Genomic DNA, 22,866 nt, shown 5'->3' with positions numbered 1-22,866 from the left:
AATGTAAACTGAATGAATTCTTCCATCAATAACTATTATGAACTAATACACAGTTTTATAGTACTGTAGTAATTTTGGTAGAGTTCTAATTTATTCTGGATTTCATTTAAATACATAATTTATTACTTGGTTAAATTGTAGTTTGTCATTTTATACCTTTTTTTTAACTATTTCCATGAAACTTTGGCTAATTGAGGCAACAGCTTAATTGGAGCAAATTGTACTGGTCTTGATGTGTCCCAATGAACCAGAATCCGCTGTATGTCATAAATTAGGATCTCCGACTTTTCAATATAAAGTGTAGTGTGTGGAACATCAGGAACCTCATAACAACCCCTACATACTCACACTCCTTTTAGCATCAATGGTGCAGAGGTCTAGAGGGTTAAAAGCTTAAAGTTCTTTGGAGTGACCATCACCAATAGCCTGTCCTGTCCAATCATGTAGGTGCCACAGCCAAGAAAGCTCACCAGCACCTCTAATTCCTCAGGCAACTAAAGAAATTTGGCTTGCCCCCTTTACTTAGATACTGCCTGTTACGCCGCTAGCGTTTGTGGCATCAGTGAAGGTCCTCCATCTCTTGCAGTGTTCAGGGTTTGCTTCATCATGTCAGTAGCTTCTGCTTGGTTTTCACTACTGTCAGTCATGCAAGTTCCCAGTGAAGACTTGGGAATACTGTCGCACTCAGATGTAGAAGAATTCTTCACTGCTGTTTCCGTAACAAATTTTGCTTTACTAGTCAGAGTTCTTAACCCTGAGCTGAACCCCGCCTAACTGGAGAACCTTAGTTTGTCCTCTACCCTTTGACCTGTTGACATGGGTGACCTTACCAAGAGCTAAAGCATAAAGCCGTGACTCCAGCCAACATAGCACTCCAGGTCATTGAGGCACACAAGTCCCCAAACCACGAAAAGGCTGTGGTCCTCTTGAAGGATGTTCCCCTTAACCATTAACAAATTTTGTCAATGTACTATAGAAAGCATCTTTTCTGGATGCATCACTATGGCAACTGCTCTGTCTGTGACCACAAGAAACTGCAGTGTGTATGACACATCACAGAAACCAGTGGACTCTGTCTACACTTCTCGTTGCGTCAGTAAAGCAGCTAACATAATCAAGGACCAACTCACACTGGTTATTCTCTCTTCTGCCTCCTCCCAAGAGGCAGTTGATAAAAAAGCTTGAAGGAACATATCATTAGGCTTAAGGACAATTTCCTTCCCACTGTGATAAAACTACTGAACAGTAACCAGTATGATAAAGTGGACTCGTAACCTCACAATTTACCTCGCACCTTACTGTTTACCTGTACTGCACCCCCTTTAATTGTAAAATTTTATGCTGCACTCAATAATTGATTTACTTTGTAGTACCTCAATGCACTATTACAATGAACCCTGTATGGACATTATGCAAGTCTTCAGTACATCGCTTCAGCAGTCTGAGGTACCCAACTGCTTCGATCTGGTTGCAATCATACCAGTGTCCAGGAAGAACGAGGCAACCTGTTTCAGTGACTATTGTCCAGTAGCACTTAAAAGAGCTTTGAAAGGTTGCTCATGAAACATACCAATTCCTGCTTGAGGACTAACTTGGATCCGCTCCAATTTCCCTACTGTCACATCAGGTCAACAACAGATGCCATTTCACTGGCTCTTCACTCAGCCCTGGAACATCTGGACAGTGAAGATGCATACATCAGGATGCTCTTTATCGGCATTCAATACTATCATCCCCCAAAACTACTCAAAAAACTCCAAGACCTAAGCCTCGATACCTCTTTGTGCAACTGGATCCTCAATTTCCCAGTCAGTTCAGAATGGTAACAATACCGCCTCCACAATCAACATCAGTACAGGTGCACCGCAAGTCTGTGTGCTTAGCCCTCTGCTCTACCCACTTTATACTTGTGACTGAGAGTCTAAGCACAGCTCCAATGCCATATTTAAGTTTGCTGACGACACCACTATTGATGGCTGAATCAAAGATGGTGATGAATCAGCATATAGGAAGGAGACTGAAAATCTGGCTGGATGGTACCACAACAACAACCTCTCACTCAATGTCAGCAAAACCAAAGAGCCGATTATTGACTACAGGAAGAGGAGACCAGAGGTCCACGTGCCCGTACTTCTCAAGGGATCGGAGGTGGAGTGGGTCGGTAATTTTAACTTCCTTGGCATTATCATTTCAGAGGATCTGCCCTGGGACCAGCATGTAAGTCATTACACAGAAGGCACTGCAAAGCCTCTACTTCCATAGGAGTTTGCGAAGGTTCAGCACGTTATCTAAAATCCTGACTGGTTGCATCAACAGTGCATATACCTCAACTACGGAAGCTAGGGAAAAACTCAAGGTGGAACTTATTTTTTAATTTCAAGGTACATTTATTATGGAAGTATGTATACTATTTCCAGCCTTGAAATTCATCATCTTACAGACAGTCTCAAAAACAAAGAAACCTAATAGAACCCATTAAAAAAAGCTGTTAAAAACTCAATGTACGAACAAATTGTGTAAACAATAAAAATAACACTCAGAACTAAAGATCACGAAAGTGGGTCTACAGTCACAAAGCCAGTTCATTGCTGCAGCCGGTCCAGGAGAACATTAGCTGGAGGGCACAGCCTCAGTTCAACGCAGAGCTGAGTACAACCTCGCAGAGCAGTGAGCTGAAGACCGGTCTATCCCTCACCTCCAGCCCCAACACCTGACCCTTTTCAATCCGGCCCGGTGCTTAAATCAGCCAAATATCAGCTAGTAACTTCGCTCTTAAGCCTGACCCTGGCGATTTAATTTGGCCCCAAGTCCGCTCCAGTAATGGTGAAACATCAGCTCGTTTCAATCTTGAGAAAACTGCTTCCAAGACCACATTCTAGAGCAGGGGTTTTCAACCTGGAGTACACAGACCCTTCAGTTAATAGTAAGGCTCCATGGTATAAAAAAAGTTGAGAACCCCTGTCCTTGAGGAAAACAGAATGATCTTCCTAGGCAAGTAAAGGTATTATCTAGTGGAGTCCTGCCCTTTATGAAATGCTTGTACATGACTTTGCTATAGACAACGCTCTAATTATGTAAGAGCAACAAACATAACAACCTCAGTCCAAGACTACCTCCTATCTACTCAGTTACTTCTATCAATTTGTCCCAAGAGAAATAATAGCAAAAGAAACGCTGCCGCAAGAAAATCAATGTAGAAGGTCATGTGGAATTCAGAATTTCAGTGTCTCTAGCAACCTGGTGACTCTCAACCAAGAGAAGCCAGTGTCCACAATGCCTGAACTGCCCTGAAGTTTACCATACCTTACCGTGGTGCCGTGGGCACCATGTTAGCGTAATGGTTAGTGCGACACTATTACAGCTAGGGATGTTCTGGAATCCGGAGTTCAATCCCAGTGCCATTCTGTGAGGAATCTGATTGCCTTCTCTGTGGAATGTGTGGGTTTTCCCGGGTGCTCCCATTTCCTCCCACAGTCCAAAGATGTACCAGGTAGTTTAACCGGTCATTGTAATTAGTCCTGTGGTTAGGTTAGGGTAAATCAAGTTTGTCGAAGGTTGCTGGGGCAGCATGCCTTAAGGGCTTACTCTGTGCTATATTTCCTGCCTGTGTTCAGACTTCTGATCTTATTACAAGAAAAACACAGTCATTCTCATCAAATCTGTCTCTAAGAGACCTAGAAGCCAACAGTTTACATTCCCAGCACCAGGCCCCTAAAATGTGCACGTGACTCCAAGCTCATTGCAATGTCTCCCTGAAAAAAGATCATCTTTACCAATTTATCAATAGTCTGTCACCAAATAAAACAGAGGAAAATTCAGGAAAGCACTGAGAACTGAGTTTTTACATCAAGAGGCTATGGTAGTCTAGCAAAAGCAAAGATGGAGCATGCCACCTCCCATATTTCTCATGCATTCCCCTTACCAATCACCTTCTGTCCCAACAGCAGCAGAGTTAAGCCTCATATGCACAGACTTCCACCCTGCAAAAACTCATTTCAGGGAGGTAGCACCATCAATTTGCAGGAGACTCCCAGAACTTCCGGGAGAGGTGGGATGTCTGCAATAGAGTAGCTCCTTAGCAGCCAGCCAGCTCGTTTAAATAGCGTTAGCTATGCTAATGAACGAATGACACCTGTTAAACTCACCTCAACATGTCTTTTACAGTCTTAGCCCACCACGGGCAACAGAAAAGTCACTGTTGCAAACAGTGCAGCGAGCAACACCAGCATTATTTTTGACCCCTATGAGGCAGGGGTACACTTTAGTGTAGTCTGGGGTGACGTACATTTTATATTTTCTTTTTTTGGAACACTCTGCCATGGCGCACGCGCTCGCACTCTCTCTCTCTCTCTCTCGTGGTCTCTTTCGCGCTCGCTCACTCAAAAAAACTGATTTCCAGGACATTATATATAATTTGCAGGCATCAGGGAACCACTATTAATATGCGGGAGACTCCTGGAACTTCCGGGAGAGGTGGGATGTCGGTATGCACAAGAGAACACATGGAAATGGACAGGAGGTGAGTCATCTCCAACTGCAATCAACTGCAGAGCAGTACTATCGTTAAATGGCCAAAAGTTAGATACCTTACCAAAAAGTTCTGGCAGAACAATTAAAACCTTAAGCCTTGAAATTTAATCCAAGTATGTATCTTTTTCCCATGCAAATTTTATATAAAAGCAATTTTATTTTGGTTAGAATTATGTTTGCAATAATTTTGCAGCAAAATCATTTGCAATAGGAAAAGGATCCAAATCTGTGTGCATAATTTACACAGATACATACATATTTTACACAAATACACAGATAATACTGTCCCAGCATCAGTGGCACAACAGTGACAGATCAAACACAATTTCTAGTCAAAATTTGTTTAAAATCTCAACAGGTCAGGCAGCATATATGGATAGGAGCGAAGAGTCGATCCAAGATCCTTCATCAGAACTGGAAAAGAAGGGGGAAGAAATTAAGGGGAAAGAGTCTCGGCCCAAAATATCAAGTCTTTATTCCTTTCCATAGATGCTGCCTGACTTGCTGAGTTCCTCCAACATTTTGAGCCCGTTGCTGTGAATTCCTAACATCTACGGGATCTCTGATGTTCATTTAAGATCTACCTTTTCTCACCCTTCTTGCAATAATTGTTAATGCCACACCTACCCCATTTCTAAATCTAGAAATTAGGATCCAATCTCTGTTTTAGGGCTCCAATGGGAATAATAAGATAGCCCAGCTGAACAGTCAGGCATTTTCAATCATGTAGTGAAAAGCTCTTGTAAAAGCAGCACCTAGCGGAAGAGCTAATAACAGACTCCTAAGTCTACTAGGCTCACTTTAATGAAATTTATTTCCTGCTATCAGCAAGACAACTATTCTGGATCTTTTAACATCCTAATTACAGTTTAAACTAAACTAAAGATTAAAACTTTCTCCTAAAAAACTTGTTCTGGGTATGTGGTACTTGTGTCCAGAACTACAACAGTGAATAAACAACTTTGAACCCAAGTCACAGGATGCACAGTGGTGCTTATGTTTGCAGCTCTGATAATTAGTACTCCCCAACCGAGAATCAGTCATCTATACTATTTCACATTCTGCTACATTAATTAGAGGACAAACTAATGAATAATGAATGCGTTAATGTTTGAAAATTTTTTTTTAAAATAGAACTTTTGATTAGTAGCAATGCTTTATAAATTTCAAAGTGTAAGCTTAGGGAAAACAGTGGAGAGATAAAGGAGTTACAGGCTGGAACAAGAGATTGTGTAATATTTCCATCTATTTTGAAAATAATAGAATTTAAAGATATAAATTATCCATCTATATTTTATCAGCAGGTGGAAAAACAATTGTTAATTCCTTAACACTGGGAAAGGGATTCTATTTTAATGAATTAATACAAAGCAAAATGTACACTAGTGATAATACCACAGAGGGTGTGCTAATTTCATTTAGCTATTTTCTTAAATTGAGTGATTTAAGCAAACAAAGCCTTTGAGCGATATAGATAAAACGAGGCCATGGTAAGCTTTGAAGCCTCTAGGCATTTGGCATGGAATGGAAATGGGAAATGGGGTGATTGAACTGGATAGAAAGTTGCATGAATACTTGTCTGGCTCCCAGGACCTCCCTCTTTCTCTCCCCTTTTATAATAACACAATAGAATCCAAAGTCTATTTCAGTGCAGGGTGATCAAAGTGGTCATAGATCTGCTAAACTGTAGTGATTAGGGTTGTGCTAGATGATTCAAGAACTAAATGGTTGAAGGGCTTTTTTTTAAACTGTTCTAGAAAGTGGTGGCATGGGACTTCAGACTCATATACCTCCTGCCCAATGGTAGCTGTGAGAAGACGGCATGGCTCAAATAGTGGAGATCTTTGATGATAGATGTTGCCTTCATGAAGCAGTATGTCATGTGTATACTTTGGATGGTGGGGAGGGTTATGCCTCCAATGTACTGGGCTGAGTGGACTACCTTCAGCAGCTTCTTATATTCTTGCACTTTCAAATTCCTGTATTAGGCCATAAAGCAACAGTCAGAATACTTTCAACAGCCTGGAATGTTCAGTGACAAGCTGAACTTCCTTAACCCCCAAAGCAAGTGAAGTTGCTGGCATATCTTCCTCATGATTGCATCTATGAGCTGGACTCAGGATAGGTCATGTGAAATGTCAACATCCAGAAACGCTCTTCAGTTCTGACAGCAAGAAGTTGTTGTGGCACCACTCAGCCAAGTATCCTAGATGTTAATCAGGAGAAGCTGGAGGAGAGGGTAAGACGAGGGAACACACACCAGCCCTCATAGAAGGATCAGAAGTGGAGAGAGTGAGCAATTTTAAGTTCCAGGGTGTCAATATCTGACCTAGTCCCAACATATTGATGCAGCTATAAAAAAGGCAACACAGCAATTACATCTTATCAGGAGTTTGAGGCGATTTGGTTTGTCACCTAAAACACGCAAAAAATTCTAAAGAGGTGCATTCTGTCAGGCTGCATTACTCTCTGGTATGGAGGAGGTGGTGGGGCGGGGGGGGATGCCACTGCACAGGACCGAAAGCAGCCACAGAAAGTTGTAAAATTAGTCTGCTCCATCATGGGTACTAGTTCCGCAGTATCTAAGACATCTTCAAGGAGCGATTCCTCAGAAAGGTAACACCCATTATTAAGGAACCCCGTCACCCAGGACATGCCCTCTTCTCATTGTTACCATCAGGAAGGAGGTACAGAAGCCTGAAGGCACACACTCAGCAATTCAGGAACAGCTTCTTCCCCTCTGCCATCCAATTTCTAAATGGACATTATCTCACTCTATTATTATTTTTGTTTTTGCTCTATTTTTATTTTAACTTTTTAATATACATATTTACTTACTGCAATTCATTTTTCCCTATATTTATCATGTATTGCATTGTACTGCTGCCCTAAGTCAACAAATTTCATGACATATGTCAGTGACCTTAAACCAGATTCTGATTCTAATTCTAACCAAATAGGCTACGTGGCAAAGAGTCAGGGAGTTGCAGTAGAAGGGAACTTTGTAGTGTTCCTTCTAGTGTGTGCTGTCTGCCTCTCTGTCCTTGATGAGTTCACCGCTGTAGGATGGGACACATGGTGATTGGAGAATGGAGAGCCTGTTCATCACTGAAGAATTATCACTTCCAGTGCGCTGCTGAACCTGCTTCACTCTTTCCACATCTTCTGATAAGCAGACGAACATCATGAAATGAGGTCCTGATTACATACATTTGGCTGCACTCTGCAGACCATATAGTTCATATGCACAACATCAGATCCCCGAAAAAGACAATTTATTCCAACCTTTTCTGTGGAAAGAAACAGTAGACAAAGGAAATGATTCAAGAACATCCTCAAAGTCTCCTTGGAAAATGCATCCACCCCATAGAGTCCTCAGAAATCCTGGTATATAACTGCCTATATAAAAGGACGAGCACATGGAACGGTACTGAGAGTGAGAACTCATGCATAATGAGCACACAGAAGTCCTGCATAAATAGCAAAATGAATGCATCACACGACAAACTATCCATCTGTCTGCCCTGTCAGCCACCTCCTACCTCATCTGTACAAGAATCTGCTGAATCCGTATTGGGCTCATCAGTAACCTCAGATCACATAAAACCAAAATCAAGTCATCATGAATCCTGAGAGACTGACAAAGAAAAAGGACTACATTTGAATTTGGGTATCTAATTCCAATATTCTTGACTCTTCACTGAGACTCCCATACTGTAAAAGGGCTGGATGGGATAGAGTTTGTCAGATGTGTTCAGGAAAGTTGAGGTCCCAAGTAGAGAGTGTGATTCTGGATCTCCTATTAGGGAATGAGACAGGGCAGGTGATCTGGATCTAATGATCATCATCCCATTAGTTTCAAGCTAATTATGGGGAAGGATAGATCTAATCCTCGGGTTCAGATTCTAAATTGGAGGAAGGCTAATTTTCATGGTGTCAGAAAGGACCTGGCAAGTGTGGATTGGGACAGGTTGTTTTTGGGCAAAGGTGTGCTTGGTAAGTGGGAGGCCTTCAAAAGTGAAATATTGAGGGTTCAGAGTTTGATGTTTGTGTTAGGGAAAAAAGGCAAGGCAAGGGAAGCTTGTTTTTTGAGAGATATTGAGGTCCTGGTTAAGATTAAAGAAGTGAATAGTAGTTTACACAGCAAGAAAAAAATAAGGTACTTGAGTAGTAATAAGAAATGCAAGAGAACACGGAGAGGGAAATCAGGAGGGGTAAAAGAAGACACAAAGTTGTTCTAGCAGACAAAGGAAAGGAGAATCTCAAGGGCTTCTGAAGATATATTAAGAGCAAAACGATAGCACGGGACAAAATTGGTCCACTTGAAGATCAGCATGGTCATCTATGCATGGAGCTGAAAGAGCTGGAGTGGATCTTAAATTGATTTTTTTTTTGCATTTTGTTTAATCAGTGGATGAACACAGTTGATGAACTGAGGCAAAGCAGCAGTGAGATCATGGACCACATACGGATTACAGAGAAGTTTATTGCTATCTTGAGGCAAATTAGGGTGGATAAATCCTCAGGGCCTGACAAAGTGTTCCCTCATATCTGGAGGCTTATGACTGGTGGTATGTCACATGGATCGGTGCTGGGTCCGCTGTTATTTGTCATCTATATCAACGATCTGGATGACAATGTGGTATCAGCAAATTTGTGGAAGACACCAAGATTGAGCGTATAATGGGCATACAGGAAGGATCTGGACCAGCTGGAAAAATGGGCTGAAAATGGCAGATGGAATTTAATGCAGACAAGTGTGAAATGTTGCTCTTTGAGAGGACAAACCAGGGTAGATCTTACAAGGTGAACAGTAAGGCACTGAGGAGTGGTGTAGAACAGAGGGATCTGGAAATACAGATCCATAATTCCTTGAAAGTAGCATTACAGCTAGACAGGGTCATGAAGAGAGTTTTTGGCATATTGGCCTTTAAAAATTAAAGTATTGAGTACAAAAGTGGGATGTTCTGTTGAAGTTGTATAAGACATTGATTGGTGAGGCTAATTTGGAGTATTGTGTACAGTCCTGTTCACCTGCTCACAGGAAAGGTATCAATAAGTGAGAGTGCCAGAGAAAACTTACAAGGATATTGCCAGGACTTGAGGACTTGAGTTATAGGCAGAGGTTGAATAGGTTAGGACTTTATTCCTTGGTGCATAGGAGAATGTGGGAAGATTTGATAGAGATATAAAAAATTATGAGTAGTATCAAAAGGGTAAATATAAGCAGCCATTTTCCTCTGAGGTTGGGTGAGACTAGAACTGGAGATTATGGGTTAAGCGTGAAAGGTGAAATGTTTAGGTGGAACATGATGGGGATCTTCTTCACTCAAAGAGTTGTGAGAGTTTTGAATGGACAGCCAGTGGAAATGTCTATGTGCATTCAATTTCAGCATTTTAGAGAAATTTGATGACAAGTGGTAACCTAAACACTGGGATTTTAGAAGTACCTATTGTTCCAACTCCACTGTGGATTGTTCAGTTCTCCTTAACCTACGACATCTTTGAAGGACTTGCATTGTGCCAAATGATTTCTTCTTATTAGTATCCGTAGAACTAGTTCAAACTTAACTTATGAAAGCTATTATAATTAGATTGTGTTCGAGTGAGTACAGACAATACTGCAAAGTTTGAAGATTTTGGAAAAAATTAAGAAAGATGAAAACATTTTCGTTCTGGTGGTGCAGTGTAGAAACATGAAGTCAGAGCCTTGCCATTTGATAAGGGGAATTACACAGGCATTGAAGAAAGTATATTGTGAGCAGCTGTTTAATGGCAAATCCAAATCTGACATGGGCTGCTTTATTAGAATGATCAGCATGTTCACGTGAGGATAAACGATAAGGGCAGCAAGGTTCATGAACTTTGCAGGTAAACAGATACGATAAGTTTCGTTGAAAAGAAAAAAGGAAACTGAAATCAGTAAAAGGTCCCTGGGGAATATAAAGGAAACAATAAATTAGGAGGACTAAAGGGGTTTTAAAGTACTGTTGGCAAGTAGGATTAAGGAGAACCCCAAGACATTTTATTATATACAGTAGGATCAAGGGGATAGTTGGGGAATATATAGGTCCACTTGAGATATTTAACCAGTACTTTACACTGGTATTCACTACAGATAAGGACATGGATATGATGGCGAGATTAGAAAGGGCATGTCGATACTAAAGGGGAGGTGTTGAGGATCTTGGAAAAACATTCAGGTGGGTAAGCTATTCCAAGATACTGAGGAAAGCAAGCAGCCTTGGCTCCAATCTTTATATCCTCTTTACCCATGACCAAGATGGCAGGAGACTGGCAAATAGACAGTTCTGTTCCTTTGCTTAAGAAGGATAACAGGGTCAAAGTAGGAAATGATAAGCCAGTGAGCTTTAAATCAAAGGTTTGGAAATTATTTGCTAAGATCCTTAGGGATACGATTTATTCGCATTTGGATTATTAGAGGTAGCCAACATCGCTTAGTGCAATGGAGGTCTTATATCACAAATTTGACTTGGGTTTTTTGAAGAAATTAAAAAAATAATTGATGAGGGTAGGGCAGTTGATGTCACCTTTGTGAACTTTAGTAAAGCATTTGACAAGGTAGCCCACAGTAGACTCATTAAGAAGATCAGATCAGATGGGATCCACAGTGAGATTGTAAATTGGATCCAAAATTCTTTTGATCATAGAAGACACAGGGTTAGACACCCCATCTTCCTGCCACCTTAATAGTAATAGAGTTCCTCTTGTCCTTACCTACCACCCTGTCAGCCTCCACATCCAAAACATTATCCTCTGCAACTTCCACCATCTCCAAAGGGATCCTACCACTAGACATATCTTTGCCTTCCCCCTCTGCTTCCTGCAGTGATTGCTCCCTCCACAGTTCCTTTGCCCATTTGTCCCTCCCCACTAATTTCACTCCTGACACTTATTCTTGCAAGTGGCCTAAGTGATACACCAGCCTATAAACCTCCTCCTTCACCTCCATTCAGGGTCCCAAGAAGTCTTTTAGGCAAGGCAACACTTCACCTGAAAATCTGCTGGGGTCATCTATTGTGTCTGGTGCTCCCAATGCAGCCTCCTCTACATTTGTGAGGCCTGCTGTAAATTGGGGGACCGCTTTGTCAAGCACCTCCACACCATCCACCATAGCAGGTCTTCCCAGAGGCCAAACATTTCGATTCTCATTCCCCTTCCAACGTGTCAGTCCATGGCCTCCTTTTGTGCCAAGATGAGACCACTCTCAGGGTGGAGGAACAACACCTTGTATTCCATCTGGATACCCTCAACCTGATGGCATGAATATTGATTTCTTCTTCTGGTAAACAAATTTCCCCAACACATTCTTTTATTCCCCAATTTGACCTTTTACTTCTCACCTGCCTATCACTTCCCCCAGGTCACTTCCTCCTTCCCTTTCTCCTATGGTCCACTCTCCTCTCTATCAGATTCTTTCTTCTCCAGCCCTTGACCTTTTCCACCCATCTGGCTTTACCTATCACTTTCCAGCTAGCCTCTTTCCCCTCTCTCCAACTTTTTATTCTAGCACCTTCCCCCTTCCTTCCCAGTCCTGAAGAAGGGTCTTGGCCTAAAATATTGACTGTTCATTAACTTCCACAGATGCTGCCTGACTTGCTGAGTTCCTCGAGCATCTTGTGTTGCTTTAGATATACAATGATTTTTTTCCAACTAGAGGCTTGTGACAAGTATGTTCAGCAAGGTTAAGTGCCGGGACTTCTCTTGCTTATATTTATATATATTTAATTTGGATGAAAATGTTTGTGGTCTGCTTTGACCAGAGAGATTGCAGCTGGAGTTTAATCTGGATAAATGTGGAGTGTTGCATTTCAGCAGGCCAAATGCAGCTTGAAGTCATACAGTAAAAATCAGGACACTTAGGGTCATTGTTGCTTGTCCATAGCTTCCTGAAATTGGCAACACAAGTGGATAGAGTGGTAAAGAAGGTGTATGGCATGTTTGCTTTATCAGTCAAGGCACTAATTATAAAAGCTAATTGAGGTTAAAAGTTATGTTGCAGGTGTATAGCATACAGAACAGTACAGCAAGATGCCTTTCACAATTTTATTCCTTTGTCTTTAAAAATTTATCAGAGACAAAACATAATCCAGTTAACAATTCACGCAAACACGAGGAAATCTGCAGCTGCTGGAATTTCAAGCAACACACATAACAGTTGCTGGTGAACGCAGCAGGCCAGGCAGCATCTCTAGGAAGAGGTACAGTCGACATTTCGGGCCGAGACCCTTCATCAGAACTAACTGAAAGAAGAGCTAGTAAGAGATTTAAAAGTGGGAGGGGGAGATCCGAAATAATAGGAGAAGACAGGGGGTGAGGGATGGAGCCGAGAGCTGGACTGGTGGCCACACATTTTAATTCCACGTCCCATTCCCATTCTGATATGTCTATCCACGGTCTCCTCTACTGTAAAGATGAAGCCACACTCAGGTTGGAGGAACAACACCTTATATTCCGTCTGGGTAGCCTCCAACCTGATGGCATGAACATTGATGTCTCAAACTTCTGCTAATGCCCCACCTCCCCCTCGTACCCCATCCGTTATTTATTTATTTATATACACACACATTCTTTCTCTCTCTCTCTCTCTCCTTTTTCTCCCTCTGTCCCTCTCACTATACCCCTTGCGCATCCTCTGGGCTTCCCCCCTCCCCCTTTTCTTTCTCCCTAGGCCTCCTGTCCCATGATACTTTCATATCCCTTTTGCCAATGACCTGTCCAGCTCTCGGCTCCATCCCTCCCCCTCCTGTCTTCTCCTATCATTTCGGATCTCCCCCTCCCCCTCTCAAATCTCTTACTAGCTCTTCTTTCAGTTAGTCCTGACAAAGGGTCTCGGCCCGAAATGTTGACTGTACCTCTTCCTATAGATGCTGCCTGGCCTGCTGCATTCACCAGCAACTTTTATGTGTGTTGCCGGCTAACAATTACTGTTTTTTTCTGTGAAAGAGTGACAACTGTTCCACACCCCATGCAAGAAATGCTGCCAAACTTTGGTCTACCATATCTGCACTGACCATGATGCCAATTTAAACTAATCCCATCTGCCTGCTCATGGTCCATACTCCCTCCTGCCTGTTTATGTCTGTCTAATTCTGGGGTTCCCAACCTTTTTTATGCAATGGACCCCTACCATTAACCACCTGTAAAAGCAGTTGTCTCACAGATCTCCTGCCTGTGTGTAAATGTTGGCAAGTTGCAGCTGTATCAAACTTAGGTTAGGCAACATTTGGAGTATTGTGTGCAGTTCTGGTCACTGCATTGCAGGAAGCATGTGGAGGCTTTGGAGAGACGGCGAAAGAGGCTCACCAGGATGTTGTCAATATGTGGAAAGTTAAAATCGCCAACTATTACAGCCTTATTTTTCTTGCAACTGCCTGCAGTATCTTTACAAATTTGCTCCTCTAAGCCCTGCTGACAATTGGGTGGTTATAATATAATCTCATTAACGCGATCATCACTTTCTTATTGCTCAGTTCTCAGCAGACTCAGTGCTTGAGCTCTCCAGTCTGTCCTACCTGAGCACTGCCGTGACATTTTCCCTGACTAGTAATGTCACCCCTCCCCATATCACCCCTCCTCCCCCACTCTGAGACCCTCAGTTGGTCAGAGTCGACCACAGACGTTGCGACCCAGCTGTCTATGTGATACGCAAACCAGGGCAGTACAATATGGACAGCAAGCTGTAGTCCATGTAGCAGGCTCCAGCTCTTCACGCATCTGATAAATCCAACAGAACGGCAGAGAGCGATAGTCTGGCACTAACGACGTTACAGGGGTTGCCAGTGACTGCTTTAGGGATTCCAGATCTGGGATTTTTTTTTCTCGGCCTTTACTCGCGAAACCCCCATGAGTGGGTGTAATCACAAGGCAGCTGAGCTTTGAGTTTTCCTTCTCCTAGATGAGCTGCCAACCAGGCCGACGAGCCCCGAATGCCCGAAGAGACTGGCTTAAGGCGCCAAGAACCCGCCTTGCCCCTTCTGTCAGTAGAAACGGTCCAGCCGGGCTTAATACCTAGGCCACACGTGAAGGCCAGGAGCTGGATTTGGTTGTCAGAGACTATTTGTGACAAACACTTATTGGGAACATTTACAGTTAGTGGGAGCTTATCCCCACTACTACCACCACTAACGGCTATAACAATCTTAAGGACCCCACCCCGACTCTTATCATTTTTAAAATAACGGAATCCCGGAACATTGAGCTGCCAGTCCTGCCCCCTCCTACCGTCAGGTTTCACTAACGGCTACAATGTCATAAAGTCTCACATTTTATTTCCCTGGTTGAGTGTCGCTCCAATAAGAAGTTAACAGCCTGATCCCCATCCGGACAAAACAATCAAGTGACTATCTCTGAACACATCACCATCTATTACTGTACCGCCCTGCCTGAAGTGTGTACCATCTGCAAAATACACTGCAGAAAATTGTGTGGACTACTTCTAAAGCACTTCACATACCCCTGACATTTACTACTAAGGAATGCTTCTGCACATGGGAGCATCACCATGTATAGGTGCCTCCAACCCCCCTCCCACCCCCACCCCCACCCCCAAACCATGTATCACTGAATTTGTAAATAATCTAGAACTAAATCTTGGAACTCCCTGGCCATAAAACTGTGATAACACCAACACAAGGACTGCTACAGTAAAGGGGCAATTAATGACGACGAAGAAACATCCATTAAAACACGGGAAAAAGGTGTTAAAGTGTTGTAACTAGTCTTTAGAACTGTATGTACTCAATAAATGGGTTTTCAAGCAAGATTCGTGAGGGGTCCTCGAGGTTTTTAATTTTCCATCAGTCGCTATCTTACGTTGATTACTAATGTATTATTTCTTGTAATTTATAAAAAATAATACTCTTCTGCAATTTCAAGACCAAGCATCAGCCAGGGTCATGTAGTGGTTCATCAAGAAACTTCATTTGGCCATGATCCTAAATTACAAGAACAATCCTAAATTACAAACGATTTCGCTGGCTCCTATTCAAGCGGCGATTTTTTTTCTTCTGCATTAGTTTCTCTTTACTCATCCAAACAATGCTCTTGGCATTATTACCGTAATTACTGTTCCTGTAAACACCAGATTTGAATCTTTAACTTTAATTTCCCAAACTTTAATTTCCCAGAACTAATCTTCACACATGCATACTATCAGTTAATAATGTCTATAAATGATTTTCGAAAGCCTTGTATATAAAATTGTGCAATTTAATTTTAAAAAATCGATGTCTAAACGAAAGTGTAAATGAATTGTACAAATGCGCTGCAAATTATAACGGTTATAAGGGGAGAGACGGGTCCGCCCCTCTTCCTCACCCACCCGAAGGGAGCTGTCCTGTTGAACAGGGAGGCAATCCGCTTCATCGATCGCCTGCTTCTATCTTCAAGCACCCGCATAACAATGACTAAAAGACCGCAATATCGGATTTAAAAGGTAGTCACCATAGCTGTCGGTTCACATGGCCATCAATAAATAATCTATTTACGATCAAAATGCATTTAACCTCTGATTTTCAGGGGACAGCCGTCTGCTTAAAACTGCAGTACAATTATTATAAACCCAGCACCACCCGGCCAGTCCCGATCGCACCCTCCCTCGCTCCGCACTAACCTCGGTTGGATTAGTCACACGGCTGAGGAACAAATATTCTCGCGTATCTCTCTACCCCCCGTGCCGACTGTCGGACGCGGAGCCCCGTGAAAATAGCAGCGTGCCCACCAAACACGGAGCGCGCCGGGTTAACCTAACCTGATCACGGGCACGTACTGATTGACGTGCGCCTTAGCCATTCGGCGCGCCGGCTCTGAAATTCCGCCGGCCCAGGGACGTCGGCACTGTCCAATGAAATGAGCGCTACTCCAAGGTCAGCCTGAGCTATCAGGTTAGTGTGATGGGTGGGAGCCGAGGCGCGTGTGGTGGTTGCGATTAGCTGAGATTTAGTCTCACTTTAGTTTCTCTAAAGTCATTTAAATCTAAGTGCTTTATGTATTGAAAAGGAAAAATGTCTTCTTCAAAAAGTACTAAGTTTTGCGTGCTTGCAAAAATATCCAGCACTGTGATAAAATTCATGGCGAAGCCTTGAAACTGCGGGAGCCCGTTATGTACTGTAATGGTAAATGTAGTTTAACTTCGTTAAAATAGCCTGCATAAAATACATCTGTGGTGATTAGCGTGTTGGCAAATAGCGTTCTTTGAACTTCTGTTATTATGCTTGAATTTCGCCAAATTATATCGCCGGTTTCAATTTCTTCCTCGAATATTACTGTTGTACGCTTAATCTGAGAAAAAAAACCCTTAACCATAGTAACACTGGTGACTTCCAAGATGTCTACCAGCACCAGTCATTTTCCACCTCCTCATCTCTTCTGCAATCATGGAGGGGAGATGGGGACTTACACTCCTGTCCTGAGGTAGCTGATTGCGGCTCTGTGAACCTGAAGACTTTCCTGACGATGGAGCAGGATGTGCTTGATGAGGTGAACAAGCAACTCGTTTACGAAACGGTGTAATCTTTTCATCACTCACACTGGACCTTTTTGTGTATTGGACAAAGGAATTTGAGTACCAACCTGAATGTTCCTTATCAATTTTGAGTTACCATTTTTTATCTACATGTTGTCCCTTAATATTATACTAAAAATTTCCACAAGTAGGCTTGTGACATTTAGAATTTCCACTTCCAAAGTAATATTACTGGATTCTATACTTGTCTCAACTCTTCAGGGGTGAAACCTATCCCTTTGTTATATCTGGACTTAATTATTACAAGTAACTTTGAGCCAGTTGTCCATATGATGTCATCCAAAATTCTGCTGCCCATGGCTTAACTGACAGTAAATTGCATCCATTGATCTTCTGAGACAATCCTTTAAGACTGAGATAACCTAACTCAGGTCCAGTTCTGTGGTGGGACAGGTTCATTCCATTGATGGGGTAGGATGTGCCCTGTTGAGTTGGAGATGGGTAATTTGTGAGTTGGGATTGTCCTGTCATTTTTACTGTAGGCATCAGAACATCTTGTTTTCAACATCATCCTGAAAGCTTCTTCTCCACTTTGAGCAATCGTGAGCTAAAGATTCACAGGAGTGCGTGTTTTTTGCATTTCTTTTAAGGAGGGTTTTCAGATTTAAATGCGTTTATTTATCACACGTACATCAGAACAGACAGTAAAATGTATCATTTGCATTATCAACCAACGCAAGCTAATGCAAGTGTCACCATACTGGGTGTTGGACTTCCAAACCAACAGACCTCAGATAATCAGAATACACAACCGCTCCTCCCTCCCTACCATCCTCAACCCGGTTTCCTCCCAGGGCTGTATGCTGAATCCATTGCTGTACACTCTGCTCATACACAACTGTATGGCTAAACACCCGAGCAACCACATTGTCAAGTTCACCGCTGACAGGACAGTGGTGGGGCTCATCCCCAACAACAATGAGATGGCCTCCAAAGAGAAGGTGGAAGAGTTCGAGACCTGGTGCCAGGCAAATAACCTCTTCCTCAATGTCAATTCTGGGAGACTAACAGCCTCCTGGATAATGACATCTGCACCAGGTGCACTGAGCTGCAGTTCCTCAGAGAATGTATCAAGGAGCTGAAGTTACAGCTTGGTGACCTTCGGCTCATATGGGAGAATGAGGAGATAGTCACCCCGAGGTTTCAGGAGGCAGGTAATTGGGTGACTGTCAGGAGAAAGAAGGGAAACTGGAAGACTGTGCAGAGTACCCCAGTGGCCATTTTCACCACTTTGGATACCTTTGGGGGGGTTATGATCTACCGGGGTCTGTGACTGGGTCTCTCGCACTGAGTCTGGTGCTGTGGCTCAAGTGAAGCAAGGTGAAGTGGACTGCAGTGGTGACAGGAGATTCCATAGTCGGAAGAACAGAGACGAGATTCTGTAGGTGTGATAGAAACACCTGGATGATACGTTTCTTCCCAGGCGCCAGGGCCAGCGATGGTCTCAGATCAGGTTGATGGTATTCTAAAGGGGGAGGGTGAGCAGCCAGAAGTCTTGTTACATATTGGCACCAACAGCAGAGGCAGGAAAGATGAGGAGGTCCAGAAGAGGGAGATTAGGGAGCTAGGTAGAAAACTGAAAAACAGGACCTCCAAGCAAGTAATCTCTGGATTGCTGTCTGTGCCACGCATCAGTGAGGGTAAGAATAGCATGATTTGCTAGATAAATGCATTGCTAAGGAACTTGTTCAGGGGTAGGGGGTTCAGATTTATGGATCATTGAGATCTCCTGGGGAAGGTACAACCTGTACAAAAGGGATGGGCTACACCTGAACCTGAGGTGGACCAATATCCTTGCAGGCAGGTTTGCTAGAGCTATTCCAGAGGGTTTAAACTAATTTGGCAGGGGGATGAGAAACGGAGTGATAGTGCTGAGAATGAAGTAGTTGGTTTACAAATAGAGGCAGTGTGTAGTGAGACCGATAACAATGAGAGGCTGATGATAGGGCAAAAGTGCAGTCAACAGGATGAGTTGCAATGTAAAAGGCAGACAAAATTGAAAAGGGTGATGACAGGACTGAAGGTGTTAGATTTGAATACATGCAGTATGCTGAATAAGATAGATTAATTTGTAGCACAGTTACAGATTGGCATGTATGACATTATGGGCATCACTGAAGGATATTTAACGGGGAGCTTAATGCCCAAGGATACACATTGTATTGCAAGGACAGACAGGTAGGAAGAAGGGATAGTGTGGCTCTGTTGGTAAAAAACAATGAAGTCAAATCATTGGAAAGAGGTGACATAAGATCGGAAGGTGTTGAGTCATTGTGGGTAGAGCTAAGGAACTGCTCAGGGGAAAAAGCCCCTGATAGGAGTTATATAGAGACCCTCAAACAGTAGTAATGATGTGGTCTACATATTACAATAGGAAAATGTACATCAAAGAGGCAATGTTACATTAGTCATGGGGGATTGGTGGTAGATTGGGAAAATCAGGTTGGTGCTGGATCTCAGGAGAAGGAATTTCTAGAATGCCTTCAAGATGGCTTTTTAGAGCAGCTCATGATTGCACCCACTAGGGGATCAGCTATTCTGGATTGGGTGTTGTGCAATGAACCGGAACTGATTAGAGCACTTGAGGTAAAGGAACTCTTAAGGGCCAGTGATCATAATATGAAAGAATTTATCCTGCAATTTGAAAAGCAGAAGCTAAAATCAGATCAGTATTCCAGTGGAGTAAAGGGAAGAATTATTTGGAAAAGAACACTGTAGAGATGACAGCAGAGCAGCAGTGGCTGGAATTTCTGGGAGCAACTCAGAAGGCACAAAATATATACATCCCAAAGTGGAAGAAATTCTAAAGCCAGAATGTTACAACCATGACTGAGAAGAGAAGTCAAAGCCAACAGAAAAGCCAAAGAGAGAGCATATAATAGAGCAAAAATCAGTGGTTAGTTAGAGGATTTGGAAGCTTTTAAAAACCAAAAGAAGGCAGCTAAAAAGTAATAAAGAAGGAAAAGATAGAATATGAAGGTAAGCTATCCAATAATAGTAAAGAGTATACCAAAAGTTTCTTCAGATACATAAAGTGTAAAAGAGATGCGAGAGTAGATATCACACTGCTGGAAAATGATGCTAGAGAGGTAGTAATGGGGGATAAGAAAATAACAGACAAACAGAATAACTATTTTGCCCCAGTCTTCACTGTAAAAGGCACTAACACTATGCTGGAAGTTCAAGAGTGTCAGAGGGCAGAAGTGTATGAAGTTGCTATTGCTAGAGAGAAGGTTCTTGGGAAACTGAAATGTCTGAAAGTAGGTAAGTCACCCAGACCAGATGGTATACACCCCATGTTCTGAAAGAGGTGACTGAAGAGATTGTGGAAGCATTAGTAATAATCTTTCAAAATCAGTTGATTCTGGCGTAGTTCCAGTGGACTGGAAAATTGCAAATGTCACTCCACTCTCCAAGAAGGGAGAAGGGCAGAAGAAACAAAATTATAGGCCAGTTAGTCTGATCTCGGTGATTTGGAAGACATTGGAGTCGATTGTTAAAGGTGCGATTTTGGGGTATTTGGAGGCACATGATAAAATAAGCCATAGTGAGCCTGGTTTCCTTAAGGGAAGGTCTTTCATGAGAAGGCTGTTGGAATTCCTTGAAGAAATAACCAGCAGGATAGACAAAGGAGAATCAGTGGATGTTGTGTAGTTGGATTTTCAGAAGCCCTCTGACAATATGTCATACCTGAGGCTGCTTAACAAGTTAAGAGCCCAAGGTTACAAGAAAGATACTAGCATAGATAGAGCATTGGCTGATTGGCAGGTGGCAAAGATTGGGAATAAAGGGAGCCTTTCCTGGCTGGACGCTGATGACTAGTGGTGTTTCACAGGTATCTGTGTTGGGACCACTTCTTTATACGTCATATGTCAATGATTTGGATGGCAGAATTGGTGACTTTGTGTCCAAGTTTGCGATGATATGTAGATAGGTGGAGGGCAGGTAGTTTTGAGGACGTTGAGAGGCTGCAGAAGAACTTAGACTGATTAGGAGAATGGGCAAAGAAGTGACCAGTGTCAGGAAGTATATGGTCATTCACTTTGGTAGAAGAAATAAAAGCTAATACTATTTTATAACTGGAGAGAAAATTCAAAAAACTGAGGTGCAAAGAATTGAATTGACTTTATTACTTACATCCTTCATATACATGAGGAGGAGAAATATTTACGTTATGTCTCCATCTAAATGGCAGTGTGCAATTTGTAGTAATTTATAATAAATAGTATGTATAGCAAGATAGTCAATATAACATAGAAGTACAGTTGTGTCATCATGAGTTAAGCAGTTTGACAGCCTGGTGGAAGAAGCTGTCTCGGAGTGTCTTGGTCCTGGCTTTCATGCTGCAGTACTGTTTCCCAGATGGTAGCAGCTGGAACAGTTTGTGGTTGGGGTAACTCTGGTCCCCAATGATCCTGTGGGCCCTTTTCACACACCTGTCTTTATAAACATCCTGAATAGTGGGAAATTCACATCTACAGATGAGCTGAGCTGTCTGCACCACTCTCTGCAGAGTCCTGCGATTGAGGAAAGTACAGTTCCCATACCAGGCGGTGATGTAGCCAGTCAGGACGCTCTCAGTCGTGCCCCTATAGAAAGTTCTTAGGATTTGGGGGCCCACACCAAACTTCTTCAACCATCTCAGGTGAAAGAGGCGCTGTTGTGCCTTTTTCATCACACAGCCGGTATGTACAGACCACGTAAGATCCTCGGTGATGTTTATGCCGAGGAACTTAAAGCTGTTCACCCTCTCAACCCCAGATCCATTCATGTCAATAGGGGTTAGGGGTTATCCATTCCTCCTGTAGCCCACAAACAGCTCCTTTGGTTTTGTGACATTGAGGGTGAGGTTGTTTTCTTGACACCACTGTGTCAAGGTGATGACTTTTTCTCTGTAGGCTGCCTCATTATTATTTGAGATTAGATCAATCAGTGTAGTATCGTTAGCAAATTTAATTAGCAGATTGGAGCTGTGGGTGGCAACACAATCATGGGTATACAGAGAGTAAAGGAGGGGGCTTAGGACATAGCCCTGAGGGGCACCTGTGTTGAGGGTCAGAGGGGCAGAGGTGAGGGAGCCCAAGCTTACCACCTGCCGGCGATCTGACAGGAAGTCCAGAATCTAGTTGCACAAGGCAGGATGAAGGCCAAGGTCTCTGAGATTCTTGTCGTGCCTGGAGGGAATTATGGTGTTGAATGCTGAACTGTAGTCCAAGAACAGCATTCTCACATAAGCATCCCTCTTCTCCGGATGTGTAAGGACAGTATGTAGGGCTGTGGCTATTGCATCATCTGTCAATCGGTTGTGTTGGTAGGCGAATTGTAGGGGATCCAGTGTGAATGGTAGCAAGCTGCAGATATAGTCCTTGACCAGCCTCTCAAAGCATTTGCTTATTATTGAAGTGATTGCGCAGGACGCCAGTCATTTAGACATGTTACCTTGGTCTTTTTAGTTACAGGAACAATGGTGGGTTTTTTTGAAGCAGGAGGGCACTCTACACTGGGAGAGGGAGAGATTAAAAATGTCTGTAAACACACCTGCCAGTTGTGCCATGCTCTGAGTACCGGCCCTGTGATGCAGTCCGGTCCTGCAGCCTTGCGACTGTCCACTTGGAACTTGGGAGTCCATGTGCTGGATTCCCTAAAGGTTAATGTGCAGGTTGAGTCGATAGTGAGGAAGACAAATGTGATGTTAGCATTCATTTTGAGAGGATTAGGATATAAAAGCAAGGATGTAATGTTGAAGCTTTATAAAGCCTTGGCGAGGCCTCACTTGGAGTATTGAGAGC

General features: G+C 42.8%; 1 protein-coding gene across 4 annotated transcripts in view; it reads right to left on the bottom strand.

Annotated features, from left to right (window-relative positions):
* wasf3b (WASP family member 3b) overlaps positions 1-16,291 on the bottom strand; it is a 109,065-nt gene extending 92,774 nt beyond the window's left edge. For 2 of the 4 annotated variants that reach the window (XM_063052884.1, XM_063052887.1), the window contains exon 1: positions 16,166-16,291. The gene's annotated coding sequence lies outside the window, so the exon portion shown is untranslated. The remainder of the gene's footprint in view (positions 1-16,165) is intronic. The other 2 variants (XM_063052888.1, XM_063052885.1) reach the window with 2 other exon arrangements.
* Positions 16,292-22,866: the final 6,575 nt, after the last annotated feature.

The sequence above is a fragment of the Mobula hypostoma genome, chromosome 7 (genome assembly GCF_963921235.1).
Source record: "Mobula hypostoma chromosome 7, sMobHyp1.1, whole genome shotgun sequence".
NCBI classification, from domain to species: Eukaryota; Metazoa; Chordata; class Chondrichthyes; order Myliobatiformes; family Myliobatidae; genus Mobula; species Mobula hypostoma.
This window is presented reverse-complemented; position numbering and strand designations above follow the sequence as displayed.